Below are 16492 nucleotides of genomic sequence, written 5' to 3'. Positions count from 1 at the left end.
TCTTGGTATCCTTTTGTCTCCTTCTTGAACTCACATTACTTAGATAATCAGACCTCCTGGACTGATCCTAATTTTCTTATCTTTTCCTGCATTTTTTCCATTTTTTTGACCCACTCTATTTTGAAATATTTTCTTAAACTGAGTTTCTAATCTATCACCATATTTTTAATTTCCATTTCTTATTGTCTAAAATAATCCTTCTTAGTCTCCTCTTCCTGGTTCATAAGAACAACATCTTCTGTTATCTTTCTGATAATTTAATTTTCTTCTGTTCTTAGTACTAGCTCTGTTTCTTCTGAGTGTCTTTTAATTATTTGTTTTGGCTTCTCAAGTACTGTATGATGATCTTCAAACTTCTGTTCATGAAGAAGTACGAGGCATTACGACAATAACTGAAAGCTACATAGGGCTTGTCAGCTGGTAGTTTTCAGTGGAGGATGTCAGTGTTGAGATGGGAGCCCAAGCTGTGCTGGTGATATCACCATCGATACACAGAATTATATTCAATTTTCCCATTTTCAGTAAGACCCTTCAACTCCCCCCCCACACACACCCCACCACCACCACCAGCTATGCCTAAGCTTCTCTGGTTACACCCTCATATAATAAACATTCAGTTTTTTGCTTTTTTTTTTTGGCAAGCTACGCTAGATGGAGAAAAAAACTTTAGTCTAAACTACTTTAGACTTTGAACCAATCCCCTGTTTTTACTTTCTTTACTTGCTTATTATTGACATCCCTTTCTGCAGGCACACAGCTAAACAAAGAATACAAAAGCCTACATTAATTGTTAGTGCTGCTCCATCTGCTTTCTTCCAAATTTTGTTCCTAATTTTCATCTGTTGACAATTCCTCTCCTGTTCTTTGTCCTTTTGGGTTTCTACCATTTTATTTCTTTTTTACTTTATCTTACTTATTGTTTTCATTTTTTATTTATGTTATTTATTTCATTTTAGTTATTTTTTCTTTAGTGGAGTTTCAGGAGGAAACAAAGAAATGTGCTGTAAAATCAATCCAGTATGTTAAACTAAAAGTTTTAACCCACTTCTACCTTAAAAGTGGTAGAATTCTTGCCTTCCATGCAGGAGACCCACGTTCGATTCCTGACAAATAGACCTCATGTGCAGCTACCACTCGTTTGCCATTAAAGGCTTTCATGTTGCTATGATGCTGAACAAGTTTCAGTGGTGCGTCCAGACTAAGATGAACTAGGAAGAAAAGCTTGGCAATTAACTTCCAAAAGCCAGCCGATGAAAATCCTACATAGATCACAAAGGTCTGATTCTCAACCAATCACGGGAACAGTGCAGGACCTAGCTACACTTCATTTTGTTGTACAAAAGGTCACCGTGAATCACGCTGAGTGGACGGCAGCTAACAACAACTTTAAAGGTCCTTAAAAACTAGGGAGAAATCCATTCACCTATGGACAGCTGATCTTCAATAAAGAGTGGAAGTCCATTAAATGGAGATGAGAAAGTCTCCCTAACAAATGGTGGTGGCAAAACTGGGTATCCATTTGAAGAAAAATGAAACAAGATCCATACCTCGCACTTAACACAAAAACTAATTCAAAATGGATCAAAGTCATAAATGTAAAACCTAAAACTATAAAGATCGTGGAAGAAAAAACAGGAACAATGCTAGGACCCCTAATATATGGCATAAGGAGAATACCAAACATAACTAGAAATGTACAAACAGCAGAAGATAAATCAGATAACTGGAATCTCCTAAAAATTAAACACTTACACTCATCAAAAGACTTCACCAAAAGAGTAAAAAGAAACTTACAGACTGGGATAAAATTTTTACCTATGAGGTATCAGACCAAGGTCTAATCTCTAAAATTTACAGAAAACTTCCAACACCTCAACAACAACAAAACAAACAACCCAGTTAAATAATGGGCAAGGACATGAACAAATACTTCACCAATAAGACATTCAGGGGCTAACAAACACATGAACAGATGCTCATGATCATTAGCAATTAGACAAAAATTGAAACTACAATGAGATACCATCTCACCCCAGCAATAATGGCAATGATCAAAAAAAAAAAAATGCTGGCAAGGTTGTGGGGAACTCTTAGACACTGCTGGTGGAAATATAAAATGATACAATCACTACGGAAAAGGGTACGACAATTCTTTAAAAAGCTAGAAATAGAAATGACATATGATCCAGCAATCCCACTCCTAGGAATGTATCCTAGAGAAATAAGAAGCGTGACAAGACTGGACATACGCACACCTATGTTCATCGCAGCATTATTCACAATAGCAAAAAAGATGGAAATAACCTAAGTGCCCATCAATGGATGAGCAAACTGTGGTATATACACTCAGTGGAATATTACACAACAGTAAAGAATGATGATGAATCCGAAAAATATGTGACAACATGGATGAATTTCGAGGATTATGCTAGGAGAAATAAGTCAATCACAAAAGGACAATTATTGTATGAGACTACTATCATAAATAATCAAGAAAAGGTTTACAAACTGCAATGCGACAGATAGCTTTTTCATGGCTTTCTTTGCCATGGTCTTGTAACCGCCACCGAAGTGATTGCGTGGAACTGTACAAAGAAGGTAACTGTGGCCCACCAAGAGGATTAGATAGCTTGCTAATAATGTAAATAAAGTTCACGGCACCCATCTGGGAGTGGGACTATGAAAATAAGGTCCATGGAACCCTAACAAAGGGATTGGTCAGTTTTGCCATCCTTTTAGGCTTAGAATGAGCCATCCCAGATGCAGGAAGACAAGATCTTACCACCAGCAAGAAAGAAGAGACAGGAGCGAAGTGCATCCTTTGGATCGGGATCCTTGCACTGAGAACTCATGGAAATAGGAGACCGAGAGAGAGCTGTAACAAAGAAAATGGTGAGAAGTGGGGTAGAGAAAAGGCGGCAGGAGAGACCAGAAGGAGACAGCGTGGCCCACAGAGTTCGAGCTGAACACCTTCGGGCCAAGGATTACTGGTAGAGTGGAGTGCCTCTGGGCATTTACTGGCAGAGCAAAGGGGGCTCTGTAACACTTGCCCAAGTAGGGCGGAGGCTGAAGGCCAGAGATAAGGCATGCCTGCAGGCACAACCCAAAAGAGGCTGTCCTGATGCAGGAACTGTATCCTGAGCACGAACTTGAATTGTAACCTGCTTTTTTTACTTCCCTAAAAAACCCCGTAACGGTGAATACTGTCTATGAGTTCTGTATGGCCATTGCAACGAATTACTGAACTCAGCAGAGAAGTAGAGAGTACTGTGGGAGGGATGGTTGGTGTGAGAATTAGTAGAAACGGCTGGCAAGAGCTACATCTGACCTCTACCTCATAGGAATTAGGCTTGGGCTGTTGATCTTGATTCTCCTTCCCCCTTGTGATATCAGAGGAGATTAGACACCACCCCCAGGCCATTTTACAGCTGGTGTCAGGGGGATCCTTGCAAAGGTTCCAGACTCATGGAAGCATGGGGCTTAGGAAAAGGAGACTTGGAAAGTGAAATTTTTGATTCTTGGGTGGTTATTTTGGTTATTGTTACTTGTAATGGCTAAAAGGAAAGTAAGAAATGCTACGCTGCAGCTGAACAGAGGAAAGCAATATTTGGAGTGGCTCCTGGCAAGGGTCAGGCCAGTAAAATGAGATGATTGATAGGGAGCCAAGGTCTTCTGCTTCCACCCAGCCAGAAGCCCAAGACCATATGCATATGAATGGGGAGACAGTCACGGGGTAGAGAATATAAAAGTGGAATGTTTTAAAGAGTTACGTGTTTATCTGTATGTACTATGGATGCTGAATGTTTTTCTCCTACCTAGTGTTGTAAAGCTGACATAAACATGATAGAAATGAATACTGGGTATTATGAATTACAGAGAGCTGTGTAACTCCACCTTCAGCCAATACTTGATTGGATATGCTAAAAGAGAACTAAAATTCGCCCAGAGGGAAAGAGAAGTTTTCTGTTTCAAGTCAATAGTCCTGTGTATAGAGCGGCAGCTCAGGTAGAAAACCTGAGTCTCACCCAGAATTTGCATTTGAAAAGACATGCAGAACCACCCAGAACCACTGGGAGAGGAGGCAATTTGCATTTGAAAGAAGGACCTGCAGAGAGAAAAAAAATGACTGTTCTGCCTTCTGCATTTCCAGCAAGCTGTTTGCCTTTGGGTCCAATGAAGCAGGAAGTCAGTGTCCATCAGAAGGAAATCCCTTCCAGGACTAGAAGTTAAAGGAAGCTCATGAGCAGACAGCTTGGTATGCTCAGCTGTGGTGACCACCTGAGTCCACTCATGAATGGATGTAGAGGTGCAGCAATGAAGAGACAGGCTGAGTTTGGACATATTCCACTGGCGCCCACTGATCTAGCCCATGGGGGCTAGGAATGAGAGAGAGACAGAAGGGCCTGGCTGGTCTGAAGTGCTGGGAGGTGTGTGTACCTCCTAAGCCACTGGTAACTGTGACCTAGTTTGGATGGCTAGGGATGAGCTGACTACAACTCACTGAATGAAGAGAAAGATGTTTGATACAATGAGCTCGTGCAGACTGCTGAATTTGATGGCTTGCTGTGGACTAGGCTTTGCTTATGGATACAAGAACTCAAAGTTCCAACTGGAACAGAGGATTCTTCAAGATCAAGAAACATGCTTGTCTTCTGAGAGTACTAGTTTGATAGGGATAGGCAATTTAAACACTGCTATCTTAAAGGCAAGAAGTGGCTGGCTTACACTTTCCTGAGTGTGCTTACCAAGTGAGGGGGAAAAGGAAGGATTCCCATTGAATAGATTTTTCTTTTCCTAATAGGTCTGGGGAAGAGAGGGTGGAGAAAGATGCTGATATGATTATGTGATTCAACTGTGAGTGTTGACTGTTAGCAGAGTTAATTGTGTTTATAAAAACTGTAATTGTAGAAGCTGTAAGTGTGGAAGAGTGGACTAAAGGGGAGGCACTTCTGAACTGGAGTATAGTGGCCAAACCTAAAGTCCCTTAAAGGTTTTGCTATGCTGATACTACATGAGGCTCAGAGCAAGGGAATAATCTTCTCTCAATCAAATTTCATCAGAGGCCAGAAAAGGTGAAGTCAAGATGACTTTTGGAGAGCCTGACCACATTAGATAGACTACTGCAGCAGACCTGAATGGCCGGTACCTGAGTAACCTCATCGAGGACTCTGCCCTACTGAAAGACTAATTGTTAATGACTGTTTAGGACTGGTAAAGTGATTGGGAGGGGTAAGTTATCCTCCAAGTATGAAAGAATCATGGCTAGAAATGCTCAGGGGTGGCCCACAGTGCAATGGATGGCTTTTATATGGCCTTTCTCGCCATAGTTTTGTGAACTCCCACTGAAGTGACTGCGTGGGGCTACACAAGTAAGGTAAATGTGGCCCACCAAGGGGACTGGAGAGTTTGCTAATAATGTAAATAAAGTTCATGGCACCTGTGTGGGGGTGTGATCATGTAAATAAGGTCTATGGAACCCTAATCCCCAACAAAGGGATTGGTCAGTTTTAAGTTTAGGCTTAAAATGAGCCGCTCCAGGGCAAGAAGACAGGATCTTACCACCAGCAAAAAAAGAAGAGCCAGGAGTGGAGCGCATCCTTTGGACCTGGGATCCCTGAGCTGAGAAGCTCCTGAAACCAGGAGACAGAGAGAGAGAGCTTTAACACTGAAGATGACAAGAAGCAGCGGCAGAGAAACCAGGAGGAGAGACCAACAGGAGATCGCCCTACCTGCACAGCAAGAAAGCTGAGTACCTTCAGGCAAGAGGCTTCCTGGCAGAGTAGGGTGCCTCAGGGCACTTGGTGGAGCTAGGCTTGCTGACCCAGGGAGTTAGAGCTGAGAGTATCTTCAGGCAAAAGACAAAGATTACCGGTGGAGTGGCTGCCTCTGGGCACTTACTGGTAGAGCTAAAAGAGCTTGGTAACACTTGCCAGAACAGGGCAGAGGCCAGGGACCAGGGAGAGGCTTGCCTGCGGTCGCAGCTCAGAAGAGGCTGCCCTGATGGAAGAACTGTATCCTGAGCATTCCTGAACCTGAATTGTAACCTGTTAGTTCCCTAATAAACCCCATAATGGTAAGTATTGTCTGTGAGGTCTGTGTGGCCACTGCAATGAATTATCAAACTCAGCAGAGAAGTACAGAGTACCGTGGGATGGACAGTTGGTATCAGAATTGGTAGAAAGAGCTGGCGAAAGGAGGTACCTCTGATCTCCATCTCATAGGATCAGACTAGGGCTGTTGATCTTGATTCTCCTGCCCCCTTGTGAAATTAGAGGTCAGATGCAGCCCCCACACCGTTTTTACACACACAGAAACATTTTTGGATGGTCACCAGGGATGGGAGAGGGAAGGAGGAAAAATCACTACCTAGAGAGTAGACAGGTGTTAACTTCGGTAAAAGGATAGGCAGTACACATTATGGGGCAAGTCAGCACAACATAACCAAGGCAAAGGAAGGCACTGAGAGGCACACAAGAAAAAAAAAAAGCAATGAAGGTAAATACTATAACATACACAGTATTGCCAACAACCGTTTGAAGGCTAAAGACCATAGTCTTGGGGGACATCTAGGTCAACTGGCATAAGATAGTTCATAAAGAAAGCATTCTACATCCTGCTTTGGTGAGTAGCATCCGGCGTCCTAAAAGCCTGCAAACAGCCATCTGTGATGCAACTACTGGTCTCTTTCCATGTAGGGCAAAGCAAAGTGAAGAAAACCAAAAGCTCATGGATACAATTAGTCCAAAGGACTAAAAGACCATAGGAATAACAACCTCCACCAACCTAAGACCAAAAGAACTATATGGTGCCCAGCTACCACTACCAACAGCTCTCACCAGGACCACGATAGAAGATCCCAGTTAGAGAGGGGGAAAAAATGTAGAACAAAATTAATATTCATAAAAAAGATGAGATTTACTGGGTCTGAGACTGGAGGAATCACTGAGACCATAGCCCTCAGACACCCTTCTAACTTGGAACTGATGCCATTCCCGGAGATAACCTTTCAGCCAAATAACAGACTGTCCTATAAATAAACAATAACACACATGAGGAAAGTGCTCCTTAGAAAAATCATCTACATGAGACCAAAAGGACAATATATCCCCCGAAACACGGAGGAGAAGACATGAAGGGGATGGAAAACAGGACAAATGGAAATGGGGAACTCAGGGTGGTAATGGAGAGAACGCTGACACGCTGCAGGGATTACAACCACTGTCATGGAACAATCTGTGTATAAACTATTGAATGGGAAACTAACTTGCTCTGTAAACCTTCACCTAAAGCACAATTTAAAAAACAGCGAGATAAGACTCACAAGACCTGAATTCTAGTTTCCACTTACTTAATTTCTCAATGAATTGGTTCCTAAAAAAAAAAAAAAAATGATGCTGGTAAATAATGCCCTGCCCACTGGAGTGCTTAGGAAAACAGAATGGAATTTAATTCAATGTTTCTAAATACCTACAGTATGGAAGTAAAAATAAGAATGGTTGACATTTTTTGAAACTTACTATAAGCTAAGTGCTACACAAAGCACTTCATATCCAACCCAAACCCAGTGCCGTCGAGTCATAAAACTAGTACCTACAGTATGGAAGTAAAAATAAGAATGGTTGACATTTTTTGAAACTTACTATAAGCTATGTACTACACAAAGCACTTCATACCCAACCCAAACCCAGTGCCGTCGAGTCATAGATCTCATTAATCCTCCCAGCTCTGCAATAAATATAGGTATAATTATATGGTTCCCAATTTACAGATGAGGCAAAAAGGGCTCAGGGAGATTAAGTAACCTTGCACAAGATCATATAGCTAGTAAACAAACAGGATCATACCCAGATCTAGCTCCAAAATTCATACAGGACATAACACAGGTGTACTTTAAATGTGTATATACCTTGCTAAATTGCCCTCTTAAAAAGTCCACATTGACACTCTTATCTCCTTGCTCCTAGCCAGGCAAAAAACTGTATCTGGCTTAATTTAAAAGTATAGTTGTTACTTTTTCATATGTTTGCTGGTTATTTGCATTTATTTCATAAGTTGTCTGCTCATATCTTTGGCCCATTTTTCTACTATGTTGCTTGTCTTTTTTCTTTCCAATTTGTAAGAACGCCTTGTATATTTGGATTATTAGCCCCTTCCCTACTGTTATAAAAGTGGCATATTATTTTTCTATTGGTAGTTTATTATTCATGATGTACTTTGTCCTAAAGAAACTTTAAATCTTTACATAATCCAATGTATCAATCTTTACAACCTTTGAGTTCTGAGCAATGCTTAGGAAAGTCCTCTCTGCTCCCGAATTTAAAAATATTCTTTTCTCTTCCAATGCTTTTATAATTTTAACTAAATAAAACCATTCTCAATAAACACCACCTATTTAGAATTCTACAAATAAAAAATAAAATTTTTTTTTTAATTTGTAGAATTCTAATCCCTAGTGTTTTCGTTGGCTGATTTTCGTAAGCATATCACCACGCCTTAGTCTGAAAGCTCCCACATGGAAGGTGAGAATTATCTTCTTTTCTCAATTTGACACTCTCACCTGGGCTGATCACATCCTCATTGATATACTTTCTTCAGTTGGCTTCCAGGTCACACCATCTCCTGCCTCACTATCACTCCTCCTGAGTGACAGTCTGCTGAGACAGACGAGGTTCTCATCTTTCACCTGATCTCTTAATGTTAGAGTGCCCTAGAACTCAGTCCTTGGCCTTTTCCCTTCTCTATCTCTATTAACTCCCAATCTCACATGGTTTTATGGTGACTTCCAAATTTCCATCTCCAGCCCAGCCAGATCTCTTTTCTAAACTTCCAACTCATATATCCAACTGCCTAATTGATATCTCCACCTGCATATATATATAAAATCATCTCAAACTTTAAAATGTTCCTAAGTGAACTCATCTTCCTCCTCCACAAACTTGCTCCACTCACAGCCTTCTCCATCCTTCCAGTTGCTCACACCAAAAATCTTGGAGTCATCCTGACTCTTCTCTCTTACATCCAATCAATCTGTTATGGAATCCTTCAAATATACTCAGGATCCCAAAACTCACCACTCTAGTTCAAGCCACTCTTCTCTCAGCTGGAATACTATTAGTCTTCTACAGCCTTCTATAGGCCTCCTGCTTCTTTCCTTGCTCCACCCCACCACCTCCACCTCCCTGTCCCTATTCTAGTCTCAACACAACAGCTAATGATATTTTTTAAAATACAAGCCTTACCATATCACTTCACTGTTCAAGGCTCTCCATTTCACAGATTAAAAGTCATTCTTCCAATGGCCCACTGCTCCTCCCTCCCAATATTTACCTCTTTGACTTCATCTACTACTCACCCTCTCTTACTCTGCTCTAACACTGACATCTTGCTGTCTCTCAAAGAGACCACACTCATCAGTCTGAGAGCCTTTGCACTGGCTCTTCCCTCTGCCCAGAGTGATCTTCTCCCAGAAGCCCATACAGCTACCTTCCTCACCTCCTTTAAAAATTTGTTGAAATGTCACCTTTTCAATAAGACCTACCTGGGCCACCCTAATTAAAATAGCAACTTGTTCTCATTCCCAGCATGTCGATCCCCTTTACCTTGCTCTACTTTATTACTTTTATCAATAGTATAGTGAATGATTTACTCATTTAGTATATCCTGCTATAAAGATTAACTACCTCTTTCTTTTTATTTGGAACCCTGGTGGTACAGTAGTTAAGTGCTTGCCTGCTAACCAAAAGGTCAGCAGTTTGAATCTACCAGCCGCTCCCTGGAAGCCCTATGGAGCAGTTTTACTTTGTCCTTTTTCTTTTATAGGGTCGCTATGAGTCAGGATTGATTCAAGGGCAAAGGGTTTGGGTTTATTTTTTTTTATTCACACTACTATTGCTATAGTGTAGGACGGTAGACTGGTAGAATGCTCATCTTCCGTGTAGGAGACCAGAGTTGGATTCCGGTCAATGCACCTCATGTGCAGCAGCTACCACCTATCTGTCAGTGGAGGCTTGTGTCTTGCTGTGGTGCTAAAAGCTTTCAGTAGAGCTTCGAGACTAAAATGGACTAGGAAGAAGGGCCTGGCAATCGTTCAAAAATCAGCCAGTGAAAACCCTCTGGATCACAACAGTCTGATCTGCAGGGCTGGCACAGGACCAGACAGCATTTCCTTCCATTGTACATGGGGTCATCACCAGTCGGGGCAACTCAACAACTAACAATTGCTACAGTTTAAGTAACCATTTTCTCCCCACTAGATCAGTGTTTTTCAAACTACAGATTACTTCAGACCAGCTTCCCCTTTTTTTTTAAAGTGGAAAATAAAATAAAAATAAATATTATCAGACTGCTTTGTAATACACAAAGGTATATTATTTCATGATATTTTGATGCAATTATACACAAACATAACACAACTATCGTATATTAAACTGCCTGGCACACAGAAGACACTCAACCTTTTTCAAAGAGTGTTGTCATCATGCACTGCTATGACTTCAATCACCAGTTATTAGTGATAATATTAAGAGATAATATTTACTGAACAATGTTCTGTTAAATGCCACTACCACATTTTTAAGGACAGGGAAACCAAAGTTTATTAAGATTAAAAAACTTTTCTAAGCTTACAGCCAGAATTCAACTCCAGCCTGTCTAACTCTAAAACTGTAGCCTCTTCTCTACCAACCTCTATAGCACTGACATTCTGTCTCTATTGAGTTTTTTTCAATTCTGTTACTTCTGGCTTTCAGGCTTTAGTGTTTCTACCTGCAATGCTCTCCCACCCCACTATCCGGCCCCACAGTCCCACTTGGTCCCTTCAACTCTCTGGGCAAAGTTTAAACATCACCTCCTGAAAAGTCTTTCTATAACCCCCAAGTTGGTTAGGGTGCCCCCATTAATGCTCCCACAGCACTGCTGTTTTCTCCATAGCACGGATCATATTTGTGATCCTTACTCAATGTCTATCTTCCCTATTAGATTACAAATATCTTAAAGATAAGGACCAGATCTACCAACATCTAGGGAATACAGTACACCTGGAAACCTAGTACACACTCAATTCACTGAAAAACAAATAGCTCTGCTCTAAACCTCATCCTTGAAATAATCACACATTTTGCTGTAAAGATTAAGTATCCCCTTTTCATTCACACTATTATTGTTACAGTTTAAGTAATTATTATCTCTCCACTGGATCAATGTTTTTCAAACTACAGATTGCTTCAAAACAGTTCTCATTTTTTAACAGAAAAATATAAAATAATAAAAAAAATTAGTGTGCATGCACACAGCAAGGGCATATTGTTGAAATGTACATACATCCAACTACTGCATATTGGGTTGTGATGTAAGACGGAAATTCCATTGTGCAGTGCAGTTAAAAATTTTTATCTTTTTACTTGTTTACTCTCTAAATACCTCTTGTGCCTGTAAAGGTATTCAAAAACATAATGTTGATTATTTTTTTCATGAACAGAGATACATAAAAATCTGAAAGTCGGGAGTTTCGGTATTGCAAATCAACTAGATTTGCAATCCACAAGTCACTCTGTGCCTCATGTACAGAAAGCCCATTTGAAGTCTTGAGTTCTAAGAAAAAAAGGCTGTCATAACAAATGGCTCTTGTGACTGTTTTTAGAGGCAAAGTAAAATGTTCACAGGCTGGCTTTTTCTAGCTTCTACATATCAAATACATATCATGTTCGAAAAACTGAGCTGACCACTTTATATATATATTTAAGTAAATATTTGCATCATCTTCGTAATCTTTGAGAAAGATTACCAGTCAGTTGGAACTACTACTTTTTCCTCCGTTGGCTATTTTTTTCAAATAAAAACAACCCTACATCTTATGCAGAATATTTGTTAACACAGCATGTTAACACAACATGTGTTGCTTCTCTTAAAAAAAAAGAAAAGCAAATTCTTAGCATTTTATTTATGAAGTCCTTTTTCTTATTCAACTACAAAACCAAAAAAAAAAAAAAGGGTAGGTAAAAACATTACGAAGGATTCCACAACTAAAAAAAATATCTGCTTTTCCATTCTCACTTCTAATATCACACCCCACCTACTCATTAGCGATCTTTGGTCAACCCCTAATTATTTCAGAGCTCACAATTTAAGAACTAGTCTTGTTCAGTAGAACTCCTCTCGGTCCCTTTATCCCTACCAGAAGGTGAAGAGTTTAAAGTTCCAGCTTTTGCAACTCTAGAATGAGGTTATAAAAGCTTGTGGGGGAAAAAAACTGACAGTAGTTGCTTGTTTTTTTCCAAACCATGTAAGCTTCTACAGTGTTCAAAACACTTAAGCTCCAACATGAGCTTCAAAGCCCCCTGAAAGAAACTTGGTTTTCTTAAGCTTCAACCTTTCCAGCTGTAGAAAAGCTGAAGAATTTCTGGACAGATACGATTAGCTGCCAAATGACCTGAAGTCCTAAAAGAAAAGGCAACGTGAATATCAAACTAAAAAGTAACACTTGAATCGACAGAAAAATACGCAGTATTATAGTAGCAACAATAATACACTAAGAAGTACTACTTACAACCTTAAAGATGGGATTTTGGAGCTAAACTGAAAAACACCAGTACTGGTCTCTGGCTACAAAAGCTAAACGTTATTCTTAAATACATTTCTTAAAAAAAAAATCTTACTAAGATCTTCAATGTTTGCTTTTTCTGTTTCTATCCTATCCGGCCAAAAGCTCTGGCCAATCTTTCGGGTGCAGGGTCCCAAAAGAGTTGCTTATGTAGTTAGAACGCAGAATGAGCCCTACAAGGCACCTGAATGCTTCGTTAATGGAATTTGTATTATATCCTCCCAATCCTCTGGCGGCTGCTAAAAGGGCTCCTTCCACTCCCAGTAGTCCCAGTCACAGTGGTTTCCAGCTCTTGAAGGAAGCACGGGATTCTGACCTACTCCCGAAACTCTTCTTAAATCCAGGCGAAGGAGGCCCACACCTCCTGGTCTAACCTAAGGCACCCGTCAAAAGAAACGTTTGATTTAAGAAAAGAAACCTCGCACTGCTCCACCCAACAGGTGGAAAGAAGAAAGGTACGGACAGCTAGGCGCAGAGTCCAGGCCAGGCCTCAAACGGCGGGAGAGTGAGGCGCGGCCTCCGTGCGGCCTGAGACAAGGCAGGCCCCTTCCTGCCCCCACTATCACCCCCGTCAGCCAATTCCCAGGCGCCTGCCCCAGCTGACCTTACGATGGAGGCCCCTTCAGGCCATGAGCCGAAGCCTGGACCAACCTAGCCGAAGATGGCACTTCCACCGCCACCGTCCTCACAACCACCGCTACGGCCGACACCAGCGCCACGGCCGCCTCCTCAAGAGCCGGGCGCGCATGCGTCAGTGCCGCGGGAAGCGAAGAGTCACGTGGCGCCGCAGCTCGCAGGCCTCGCCCTCCCCGGGATCCAGGCGGCTCTAGCCAGGCTCCCGCACGCCCCTGTAGCCAGCGAAAGCAAGGGCAGCCTCTCCTAGCTGGTTTCTCCTCTATCGGGATCTCCCAAGCCGAAGTGAGGTCTTTAGGACCTCACACTCCTGAGTTTTACACGCGGACAGCGCCCCGCCCCCCTCAAAGAAAAATGTTATTCTTTTTGAGCAAGTCTAACGCGGTTTTCCCAACAATTGCTCAGGTTTTACCCCTCTACCTAAAAACGGGCAGAAATTCAGCCTTAAACTCCCAAATCTCAAGATGGATTCTGGGCACACTCGGGTTTCCCGAAGAAACATTCATGGATTTAGGGAACGGACTACTGAAGGGATATGTAAAATTACCCTCTGGGCAAATGGAGTCTGTATCGTGTCGATAATCTTAGCTGTCCTCTTCATTTGTACCCCGTTCTCACCTATTTAAAAAGGCTTGTTTGTTTTTCCCCGAACCTGTCCCTTCTCCCTTCAAGAATCTTGTACAACAGTGCCTGCGGTCACCAGTCGCTTCCGGTGCAATCTCTTCTTTGCTGCACCGTAGAATCACAACTGGTCAGCAACTTCTGGAATCTCCCAACCTCCAGAAACGTTTCTCTGGAAGTTAATGTTTCTTATCCACATTCCTGCTAATTTATAAATCCCCTGACAACACCAATCTTGTTTTGTTATATATAATCTTACCACAATTAAAAAAAAAAAAAAACTTCTTACTTTCAGCCTTTTATACTCATCGAAATGCACCTAGTTGCCGTTTTTCCTTTCCGTTGCCTCTTCTGCTCTTGAAGCTAACTCTCTTGAATCCTCTGACAGTGCTGTCTTGCTTCCTACATGTCGAATCAACAGCTTTCAATTGTTTATAATGGAAAGGAGCAGTCAAGGCAGGGCTAGCCTGAGTTGCCTGCGGGCACTATCACTCTGTGGCTTGAGCACCACAGCCTTCTTCCCTCCCTTTTCTGGCTCTTTTTGTCTTCCACCTAAGATGGCATCAAATTCTTCATCAGTAAATAAGAAATCTCTAAAATCCCATCCCCTTCTAATCTCCAATTTGTAATAATCCATCTGCTTCTTTAACTTTATTCACTCTAGACACATTGTTTCCCCTTATCCGGTTTTCTTAATCCTGCCAGAAACGTGTCTGTAACCTCTATATTTTACCTTTCAAGCCAGTGCTATTGCTCTCACTCTCTGACTTAAAAACCTCTGCTGGTTTCCCCCACTGCTTCTAAGAAAAACTGAAACTCTTTAGTGTTGAAAACATGGTCCTTGTAATGCCAGCTTTCTCACTGGTTTCTGCCTCCCCAAAACCTCACAGAACCCACTGTTCCCAGAGTTCTTTTATGAATTTTGATATGCTTTCCTCTCTAACCAGGATGCTCTCCTTATAGTGGAAACAGAAATCATTTTAAAAATTGATTTAGCTTTAGTTAACAGTAAAAGAAATTGTATATCACAATGGTAAGCTTTGGGAAGAAAAATAGATATTAAGCCGAATCCTGTAGTTTGGAGGTGGGATGGGGTGGGGAATTCTAGAACACAGTATTTAAAGTCAAAAGATCTCAGAAATACAGTGAACAAAGAAATCAGACAGATGGGAAATTGGCCCTTATGGACTATATCAGGAGCCCTGGTGGTGCAGTGGTTACGAGCTATGGCTGCTAACCAAAAAGGTCAGCAGTTCAAGTCCACCAGCCGCTCCTTGGAAACCCTGTGGATAGGTGGTATTGTGTCCTACAGAGTTGTAATTAGTGGGAATCTACTCAACAACAATGGGTTTGGTTTTTGTTTTCGGACTATGCCAGTGGGTTCCCTTGCTCCTTCCCTGTTAGGATCTGGCCAAAAGACAGTCCTGGTAGAATGAGAGAGAGGTAGAAAGATTGAGGTCAGGATATTTATTCCCTCATCTCCCTCACTGCAGGGATCCAGGCAGTCCTCTCCATATCACTTTCTTTTCCTAGGTTCCAGATTTCCTTAAACTCTCCCCAAACCCACTGCCATGGAGTAGATCCTGACACATACTGACACTACAGGACAGAGTCAAGGTGCTCCATAGGGTTTCCAAGGCTGTAATCTTTACAGAAGCAGACCGCCACATCTTTCTCCCACGCAGCAGCTGGTGTGTTCAAACCGCTGACCTTTCAGTTAGCAGCAGAGCACTTAACCACTGCACCACAAGGGCTTCTTATAGTAGCTATTAAAAAGTTTGATAATCCTCCATACAAAACTCATCAAATTACATTTTAAACATGTGCAGTTACTGTATGTCAAACACCGCAATGTTGTTGCTGTTGTTAGGTGCCATCAAGTCATTTCCGGCTCACAGTTACCCTATGCACAACAGAACCAAACACTGCCTGGTCCTGCACCATCCTTACAGTCATTGTTGTGCTTGAGCCCATTGTTGCAGTCACTGTGTCAGTCCATCTTATTGAGGGTCTTCCTCTTTTCCACTGATCCTGTACTTTACTAAGCATGATGCCCTTCTCCGGGAACTGATCCCTCCTGACAACACATCCAAAGTATGTAAAACACAGTCTCGCCATCCTTGCTTCTAAGGAACATTCTGGCTGTACTTCTTCCAAGACAGATTTGTTCTTTCTTTTGGCAGTTCATGGTATATTCAATATTTTTTGCCAACACCACAATTCAGAGGTGTCAATTCTTCTTTCATCTTTCTTATTCATTGTCCATCTTTCTCACGCATATGAGGCGACCGAAAACACGATGGCTTGGTCAGGCGCACCTTAGTCCTCAAGGTCACGTTTTTGCTTTTTAACATTTTAAGGAGATCTCTTGAAGCAGATTTTCCCAATGCAATGTGTCCTTTGATTTCTCGACTGTTGCTGCCATGAGTGTTGATTGTGAATCCAAGCAAAATGAAATCCTTGACAACTTCAATCTTTTCTCTTTTATCATGACGTGGCTTATCGGTCCAGTTATGAGGATTTTTGTTTTCTTTATGTTAGGGTGTAATCCATGTGGAAGGCTGTGGTCTTTGATCTTCATCAGTAAGTGCTTCAAGTCCTCTTCCCTTTCAGCAAGCAAGGTTGTGTTATCTGCATATT

The 16492-nt window shown here is 41.6% G+C and overlaps 1 protein-coding gene across 2 annotated transcripts in view; it reads right to left on the bottom strand.

Annotated features, from left to right (window-relative positions):
- Window positions 1-13338, bottom strand: part of PRPF39 (pre-mRNA processing factor 39) — a 47085-nt gene extending 33747 nt beyond the window's left edge. For both annotated transcript variants that reach the window (XM_023546137.2, XM_003408501.3), the window contains exon 1: window positions 13203-13338. The gene's annotated coding sequence lies outside the window, so the exon portion shown is untranslated. The remainder of the gene's footprint in view (window positions 1-13202) is intronic.
- Between the last annotated feature and the right edge of the window lie 3154 nt (window positions 13339-16492).

The sequence above is a fragment of the Loxodonta africana genome, chromosome 10 (assembly GCF_030014295.1).
Source record: "Loxodonta africana isolate mLoxAfr1 chromosome 10, mLoxAfr1.hap2, whole genome shotgun sequence".
In the NCBI taxonomy this organism is placed as follows: Eukaryota; Metazoa; Chordata; class Mammalia; order Proboscidea; family Elephantidae; genus Loxodonta; species Loxodonta africana.
The sequence above is the reverse complement of the archived record's forward strand: the minus strand, read 5'-3'. Positions and strand labels throughout refer to the sequence as shown.